Source organism: Cricetulus griseus, chromosome 2 (assembly GCF_003668045.3).
Source record: "Cricetulus griseus strain 17A/GY chromosome 2, alternate assembly CriGri-PICRH-1.0, whole genome shotgun sequence".
Lineage (NCBI taxonomy): Eukaryota > Metazoa > Chordata > Mammalia > Rodentia > Cricetidae > Cricetulus > Cricetulus griseus.
The window spans coordinates 43,793,138-43,802,019 of NC_048595.1; positions in this window are offsets into that span (position 1 = coordinate 43,793,138).

Here is an 8,882-nt window from a genome sequence, read left to right on the forward strand (position 1 = left end):
CTCAATGAAAATGCTGGATGCCAGTGCAGCAGAGTTCTTCCAGGCCTTTGGGTGAGACAGTGGGACAATAGATCCTAGCATCTATGGAAGAGTATTCTAGAAGAGCCCAAGGCAGCCTCCTTTGGTTCTGATCTTCACAGTATGTCTCAACAGAACCAGAGAATGCCATCCATGCTCTGGACTGGAGGTAAAGCAGAATCAGGTCACCTGCTAGCCCAGATGAGGAGCAGTCAGGCAAAACTGCACTCTTCCTTCCCATCTGGATGATTGACCAGCAGTGACCCAGAACTGCAGACCCGGCTCCCTGCTTTCCCCAGGCTGAGACAAGGCAGCAAATCCCCAGAGGTGGGCTGAGGAGGATATAGAAATGGGACTCTCCACTTCTGAATTTGGACTCCAGCTCTGTCCCATTTTAGATCTGAAGGCTGGCCGTATGTCCTGGTTAGCCCAGGACAGTACTGACCTATTAACCCCATCCTATTAGCATCACTGCTTTCAAAAGTATCCCCATGTGGACAAAACATTGGATGCCTGTTCTGTGGATTTGTTATCTGCTCTAACTTGTTTGAACCTCATTTTCACACCTGAAAAATGGAAACTGTGTTTGTAGACTGCGTGCGGGATTGTGATTGATAACAAACATGGTTAACATGAAGGTTTAAAAAAGGATGTAAGGGCCAGTACTCTAATATTAGCCTTGCTCTAGCTTAGGCTTCCATATTGTTTTTTTCCAGAGTATGTAAACATGAGTCTAGCTTGGTAATGTGACTCCAGTCACTGGGACTCCTATTCTAGGGAATGTCAGACCATCCTTTGGGAGCCACTGATCTAGTTTTTGCATTTCCAATCACTTCTGTTCTTTGCTGGAACGATTCTCCCGAAGCACAAATCAGTCTACGCTGCTCCCACTGCCTGGCACCTTTCAAGGGCAGAGGGGTCAGAGGAGTAGGCAAACCTGGAATCTGAATGAAAATGAAAGTATGCTCATTCCTAGGTGTGGTTGAGAAGAAGGATTTTATTGTAGACATGAGGAGGAGGCATGAGGAAGGATCCAGACTGACCATGGCCAACAGAATAGACCAGGGGGGCGGGAGGGAGAGCAAGAGAGGAAGAGAAGAAAGAGGGACAAGAGAAGGGGCCAGGAGAGGGAGAAGAACCAAGAAGGGACCAAGAGCAGAGAGCCAGGAGAACAAAGAGAGAGTGTGTAGCTAAAATGGTTGAATTATTTAGTGATCAGAGATGTTGCCAGAAGGGAAGGGAAGCAAAGCTGGGCGGGGCCGGGTGGGGGGGCTGGAGAGGTTTAGGGTAGCAGGGGAGGGTGAGAAGTGCAGAGAGGAGCCAGGACTCTGTTAGCCTTGCTGAGAGAACCTGGTGGGCAGCATCAGTCCGCTTTGGTATGTTAAATAGGCACCTCTGTTAGCCATTTGTCCTGGGTTTCTTTGAGACCTAAAAGAATCAAGGCTGCACCTGACCCCTCTTTAGGTTACAGAAGTTACCAGTCATGCCTTAAATTCATTTGGGAAAGATGGCCCCGATAGCATTTGCCATGTACTGTCTACAGAGGAGCCATTGTGATGTGAGTCATTTCCTGTCTTGCCCCAGCATAAAAAAATGGACTTCTTGTCCCATGATGTGACTGAAGGCCCTAATAGCCCCTAAAGATAAAAATGCCCTCTGCTAACTATGGCCTGCTTCTTACCCTCCAAAGCCCAGGGCCAGAATTATTCCTACTAGGATGGAATGAGATCTACTTAATACTGAGACCTCTGAGGTTGTGGAATCCCACCCCATTTATTACTAAGGAGGAGGAAAAGAACTGGGCAAGATATGATTGTTCATGGAGACATGTTGAATGAGCTCTGTGCTAGTCCCTGCTGTAGACATAAAGGTTACAATGTTGTTTGTGGTTAGCACAGTCATCTTCATGCAGCAGACAAGGTGGCTGAGATCTGGTAATGAATTAGCTTGCTCTGGCTGCCATATCAAGCATCAAAAACTGGGGCCTTCACAGAAATACATTTTCTCAGTCTTAGAGGCTAGATGTCTAAGATCAAGGTATTTTCAGAGTTAGCTTCTTCTGAAATCTCCCTCTTGTGCTCATAGCTGGCTCATAGCTGTTTTTTTCCATATGTACCCATCTGTGTGTTCTTGGGAGAATGATAATCACATTGGATTCATTTTAACATAACCTCCTTTTAAAGGCCTCATCTTCAAGTATGGTTGCAATTGTAGGTAGTAGAGGCTAGATCTTTGACCTATGAATTTGGAGATTGGGGCACAATTCACCCCATAGCAGAAAGGCAGCCTCTAAGAAGGCCCCAATAATTCTGTTTCCTAATATTTACTCCAAAGCACAAATCCCTTCTGCAGTGTCCCAGAGCTGGTCTATGTGATCAATAATGCATGGCAGACGGGATGGTGATGATATGTCATTCCCAACATGAGGTTATAGAAGGGCTATGCATCTCGTTAATCATCCTGGCTTTCCAGTGAGCCACTTCCTCTTGAAAGCCAGCTGCCATTTTGAGAGACTCGTTGCCAGGACCCCAGGTGTCCTGCCAAGAGCCATTGGGAAAGCAGGCCTTTCAGTGACAGTCAAGCATTCAGAAAACTGGAACCTCACAAGTGACCCTGAGCTGGCCCCATGTGGCATAGCTCTGTTGGGCTCTGGACCACAGAAACTCTGTGAGACAGTGAACACTTGTTTGAAAGCTGCTAAATTTGGAGTTGTTTATTACAGAGCAATAGGTAATGAACACCAAGGTTTGGAAGAGCTGAAGACACACAGATCTCAAGGGGCAGTGAGAACTAGATGTCTCCATGTCTGATTTCCTAGCTCTTTCTGGCACACCCCACCATCTCCATCAAGATCAGCTTTTACACAGGCCATAGTGGTGAGCTATGCAGGAAGAGGGGAGGGAAGGAGGAGGAGGCAAAAAGGCCTTCTGTAGCTAAGTGAGGAGAGGTTGGGAAAAGGTACAGCTGGTCTCACATGTCTAAAAGAGAGGCAGAAATGAGAAGGCCAAATGCCATCCACTGGTGTTCCCACTATGTCTGGCCCTGTCTGTGTGAGAGGAAAAATGAAATAAAGCATCCCCAGGAAGGCCACATGAGTCAGAAACCACTCTGGTCTGTCAGATCAAAGGCCTTTTCCAACTAGCCTCTGGTTTCCTTCTCAGCTTTGAGGTGCCCAGGGCCCCACAAGCCAATCAGTGAGCTGTAAGGACCCCTTACTCATTGACTACTGTGTGCCTGCTGCTGGGCCAGATGTGTGACTCAATCTCATAGTCAAAGGATCTATGAGATGCACACTGTTAACTTCATTTCACAGAAACAAACAAACAAACAAACAAAAGAGCCAGAGTTACATATGAATGCCTTCTGGGAAGGACTTAAATCCACTTCTCATCTTTCTACTTGTTCCTCAACACCAGGGACTCTGACATTCCCATAGGATGGGCCACTTTAATCAGTACGGAAGCTGGTTGCACAGAGCCTTATCTATACAACTGTTTTAAGGCACCTGCCACCTCCTCACAACATGTGATAAGAACTCAAGATTAGCAGAGTCCTAAGGGTTGACTAGAGAAGACATCACACCATAGTAAAGTCCCTTATTTCCTTATGACAGAGTTGAGTCTGTAGCCTGACTGACCTGAGCATCCAGGGAAGACTCTGGAGGAGGGCTACCGGCATTGCTCCCTGACAGACAATTGATTTTTGACAGCAAAAAGAAGTAGAAGGTGATTGAACTATGTGCAAAGCCCATGTTGCAAAGAGTTTTTGAGGAGCCTTATTCTTCTAAGTGTAGTCTCAGGATGGACCAGCATGGAGCTTCTCTGGATGGCAGAGCCTCAGGTTTGACCATAGATCTATAGAATCAGCATCAGAAGTGAATGACACACTCAAAATCAAACATACTTCTGGAGATGTGACATGCATATGTTAAAATATGATCAAAAGATGCCAGATATGGTGGCCAAAGCACTTGATGCCAGCACTTGAGAGGCAGAGGAAGGTGGGTCTCTGTAAGTTCAAGGCCAGCTTGGTCTACATAGAAAATTCAAGGTTAGCTAGGATTTCATAGTAAGACCCTATCATACAAGAGAGGCGGGAGAAGTGACTTCTTCAGATACCTCAATAGAAATGGTGAGGACTTGCCCCATTTTTCAGATGTGACTGCTAAGGCAAAGAACAACAACAGAAAAAGCTGATCTAAAATGTGACTCCATTTCCTGTCCTAAAACAAGATCTGTCTGTTTCATTATATTTTCTACTGCCCAGAATTGAACTAGGTACACAATTCATTAACGTCATTAATAGATTAGTCCACAAAATGAGGACATGGAACAAAAAGAATTTGATGACAGCAGGGCAGGCAGCAAGCTGGACTTTTAAGAGAAGCTTCCAAGCTGCTGGAGACTGGATGCCAGTGGGACCGGAGGGAATGGAGATGCAGTAGAGGCGGTATTGCCAATCTTATCTCTTTGAGTTCTTAGACGTCTTCATGTTGTGACCAACTGAGGCAGGACTGAGCTCACTCAGCGCAGAACACAGAATGGCACATGTTTAGGCAGGTCAAGGGCTGAACTAGCATTCAAAGCATGAACTTGTTGGGGCTCCATTGGTTTGATGGCCTGTAATTGTTTTTGTTTATTTGTTGAAGCACTTATCATTTGACCTCTTCTATTGGTATTATGTTCCCCTTAAGTGGTCTGTTCCTTCTGATGCCTGGGCTTTCCACACGTAGGTTATTCAACCAGGCAGAGGTGGAAAATAGGCAGAAGAGTAGCAGGAAGAGAGCTGCTCTGAGGAATCCCCACCAACTCTGTAGGTGTCAGCCTTTCTATTATCATGACCAAATACTGGAGAACACAACTTAAAAGGTTTACTTTGGCTCATGGCATTGGAGGTTTCAGTCCATGGTCACTTGATTCTGTTGTCTTGGGGCTCATGAGCACAGGGCAGAACAAGGTGGCTCACTTTGCAATAGGCAAGAAGCAGAGACACCAAGAGAGCCAGAGAAAAGATATGTCCTTAAAAAGCACATTCTCCATCTCTTGCAGCTAGTCCCCTCCTCCCAGTAGTCCACTCAGCTGTGAACTCATTATAGATTCACATGTTAATGAAGTTAGGTCCACATGATCCAGTCATCTCTCAGTAGCTGGTGACCAAGCCTTCCACACATGAACCTTGTGGTGAGTGCACTTGATATCCAACCATAGCAGCTATCAGGTGAATGATAAAGAATTCTTTTCCTAACTGAGACCTTGGCAAGTGGCTTAACTGTTCTTCGCCTCCTTTTCCCTACTTGTATAGTAGAGATGATAATAAAAACACAAGATTGCTGTGTGTGGGGGGGATGGAAGTGCTAAGACACGCCAGGCTGTTGGAGGGTTAAGTAGGGAAACCTGCAGAAAACAGAGCCCCTGGTCTCACATCTGGTTAGTATGTGACGAGAGTGCAGACTCTTCTTAGTGTTTTCAAAGGCTTTTCTTGCTCCCATCCCATTGATCCAGGATAACTATAGTGTTTGTGTTACGACTTTGAACGTGGCTAAGTCAGTCTTGATTCATTTGGTTTGGTTAAGGAATTCAATATGCCTGTTTCTTTCTAGCAGGAATCCTGGGAGATTATAATGGTCTCCACTTAGTTTGACTGTCACTTTTCTTCAGTTCTTCCTAACTGAGGAGGGTCATTTTCTGCACACATGGAACTCTGTGAGGACAGGAGCTGCACTGAATGATTGTCCAGTGACTTTCTAACCCCTTGGTAGATGGGACTTGGAACATGAAATGCATCTAGTTTTTTTTTTTTGATGTCACTGTACTAGTAAATAATTATTCATGCTTATCACTCTTTATTAAATCATGTTTCTTTCTCCTTCCTGGACTCTGATGGATACAGAGCAAGTGCCGTGTGTCAGAGTGTGTGTCAGAGTATGTCAGTGTGAGTGCGTCAGAGTATAATCATGTCAGAGTTTGAGTGTGTCTAGCATCAGAAAGCCTTACTTACTTTATAAACAAAAATATGGATAGCCACAGATTTGCAAATTGTACAAGTCAGGAAGAAGCTTGTCAGAGACAGTCCTTGGACTTGCCCTAAAGAGTTGGTTTCTGGGTAAACTATGGGGAAATCCTGATTTCTATTTGTGTAAAGATGTATTTGTGTAAAGATCCCTAGAGCTGTCAAGAGCCCAGTTTAAAGTGACACCAGGAACAAGTGTTCAAAGCGATCGTGAGTATCGGACAAGACACTGCAGTACACACTCTTGGGCTGTCTGTCACTTGTTGCCCAGTCAGGGAGCTCACAGTGCAGACACCAGAATCAGGACAGAGGGTGTCCAGAGGCTCAGATGTGTAGCAGGTCACCCACCACACAAGTGCATGTCTGCCTTCAGCAGCAACCTAGGAAGCAACAGTGGTACATGGGACCTCAGCCTTTTAGCATGTAGGAGCTCCAGTGTGTCAGGTGCTGAGCTGGCTAGTAGAGTGTTCTCCTGTCCCTGTCTTCACCTCACTGACTTAGATCTGTTTCAGTTTCACTGACAAGCAGCGGTCTCAATTATGTTCCCTTTCCACCTGGAATGGCCGGGGAATGGAGGACTCCAGGATTGGTACCCTAGACTGGAATGGCAAGAAGACCTAAGTTAGGAGAGTCAGGGACTCAGAAAGTCAGTGGAAAACCAAGAATGTGAGAGCCACCAGGGAGCAGAATCTATCATGAGGGGTTTGCCTTGATTGTGGATTTCTGAGTGAAAGAGAAAGTATCTTATTCATGATCTCCACAGGAGCATCCCCTTCTCCCCACTGTCCTTCCCCAGAGTCAAGGCAGCCTTCCTGTCTTTAGGGGGCCCATTCTGCCTGCTGGACCTTTAAGCTTTCACAAGCATCTTCCCCAGGTTCCCACAGGATACGTCCTCAGGCACCTTTGTGACTGCTTCCTGACACACATGGCACCTCCACCAGGCAGACACAGTGGGGAACTCCAGGAGGGACACAGGAGATGGTTGTCACTCCAGTAACAGCTCTCATGCTGCTACTATTGCTGCCATTACTACTTATTAAGAAAACCCGACAGTTTCTATTGTCAAGGGAACACAAAGTGACATGTTCACAGAATATCCGTTTTTGGTCTGACCAGAATTAGAAGGAAGGAAATGTCCCTCTGAGGTGGCTGTGGCCCGCAGATCAAGCCCAGGGGCTGACCCAACAATACCCCTGTTTACAAATGTTCCTACAGTTTTCACACAGTGGGAGTTGATCATTTGGGGTGTTTGAGGGGGAGGCAGGTCAGATTTCAGCAGGAAACAAGTGAATCAGAATAAGCAACACTTCATAGCTGACATGCTCAACACTTCTTCCCCGATGCCCGTGCGCAAAGCGGATCGGACAATTCATTATACTTGTCAAGACTCGAAGACAATCTAAATGCAAGCTGCCCTGCTCCAAGATTTAATACCCTTCAGGAGAGTTTGCATATTTGTTATATTGCCACCTTTGGTGTTTCAACATTTATTGTACCCCAGGGCCATAAAAATGTCTTGCCTTTTACAGAGTACACAGACTCAGCGCCCCTGGGCCCACCAACTCATAGGCATTTGAAGGGACCTCAGTGAAGTTTCACGTTCTTGATTTGTAACTGAAAGGCAAGTCTGCTATGAAGTTGTTTGGCTTGGAAAGTGACAGGCAGGGAGCCTCTTCTCTGCCCACAACTGGATACAGTTTATGAGACACCAACATAAGCAAGTGTGCTAGCTCTAGGGCTAGCCCAGGGCCTCAGACCGGTGTGTGCGTTCTTCACAGCTGATGTGTGGCACAACATATTTCCATTAAAATTGCTTTGCCCTCCATCAGAAGCAGAATTAAGGGTAGAGTGACTGCATGACCTGATTTGCCACTCAGGGTTCTACCCAGCTTGTGCCTTTTTGGTGAATGCAAATACTAATCCTTTGACATGTCAAAGAGAATCCATGTGACAAAAATACCCAAGACAACAAAAGACAAAGGGCTATTTTGGTTTTATCGGTTTCAGAGATTTCAGTTTATAGCATAATATCATGGTGGGAAACTGTGGTTGAAGCAAAGCTGCTTCCCTTATGGTGGCCAAGAAGCAAGGAAAATGAAAAAGGAACAAGGCTCCTGGGACGCCCCTCAAGGGCACAGTCTCAATGACTCACTTCCTTTTACTAAGCCCCATTTCCTCAGTTATCTCATCATCCATCAACATATAAATCTACCAATGGATGAACCCATTTATGAGGCCACCTCCTCAGACTCTGAATGCTGCTTTGGTGGGACCAAGCCTTCAACATATGAGCTGTTGAGGGCCATTTACTATGCAGACTTCAACAGAGTCCTTGAAGAGGCATAGATGTGTATATAAACCTTCACACACACACACACACACACACACACACACACACACACACACACACACACACACACGTGACAGTTTAGAAACACAGCCAGCTACAGAATTGTAGAAATTAGCTTGATTTAACACATTCATTATTGTCATGGCATGGTTCTGTGACACTACAATAGAAAACCCTTCAGTGACCTTTAGGAAATACAAGAGCTGCCATCCTGCATTTGATAGAGCATGGCATAGCTGGGAGTCCAGGTATAACATGGATGACTTTTATTTATGAAAATTAACTGCGTTATTCTTTATCATTTAATTATAATACAGATACTAAGCATTTCTCCTATTTTATAGATAGGCAAATAAAGGTACAACTATTTGAATACCTTGCCCAAGGCATAGCATTTTCATATTGGCCCATACTTTGTATCCTATTGCTCTGACAGAAAAATACTACAGAGATCTGGAGTCTCCAGCACTTAGGCTGGCTTTCTGATCACTGAATAGGCTGCCAC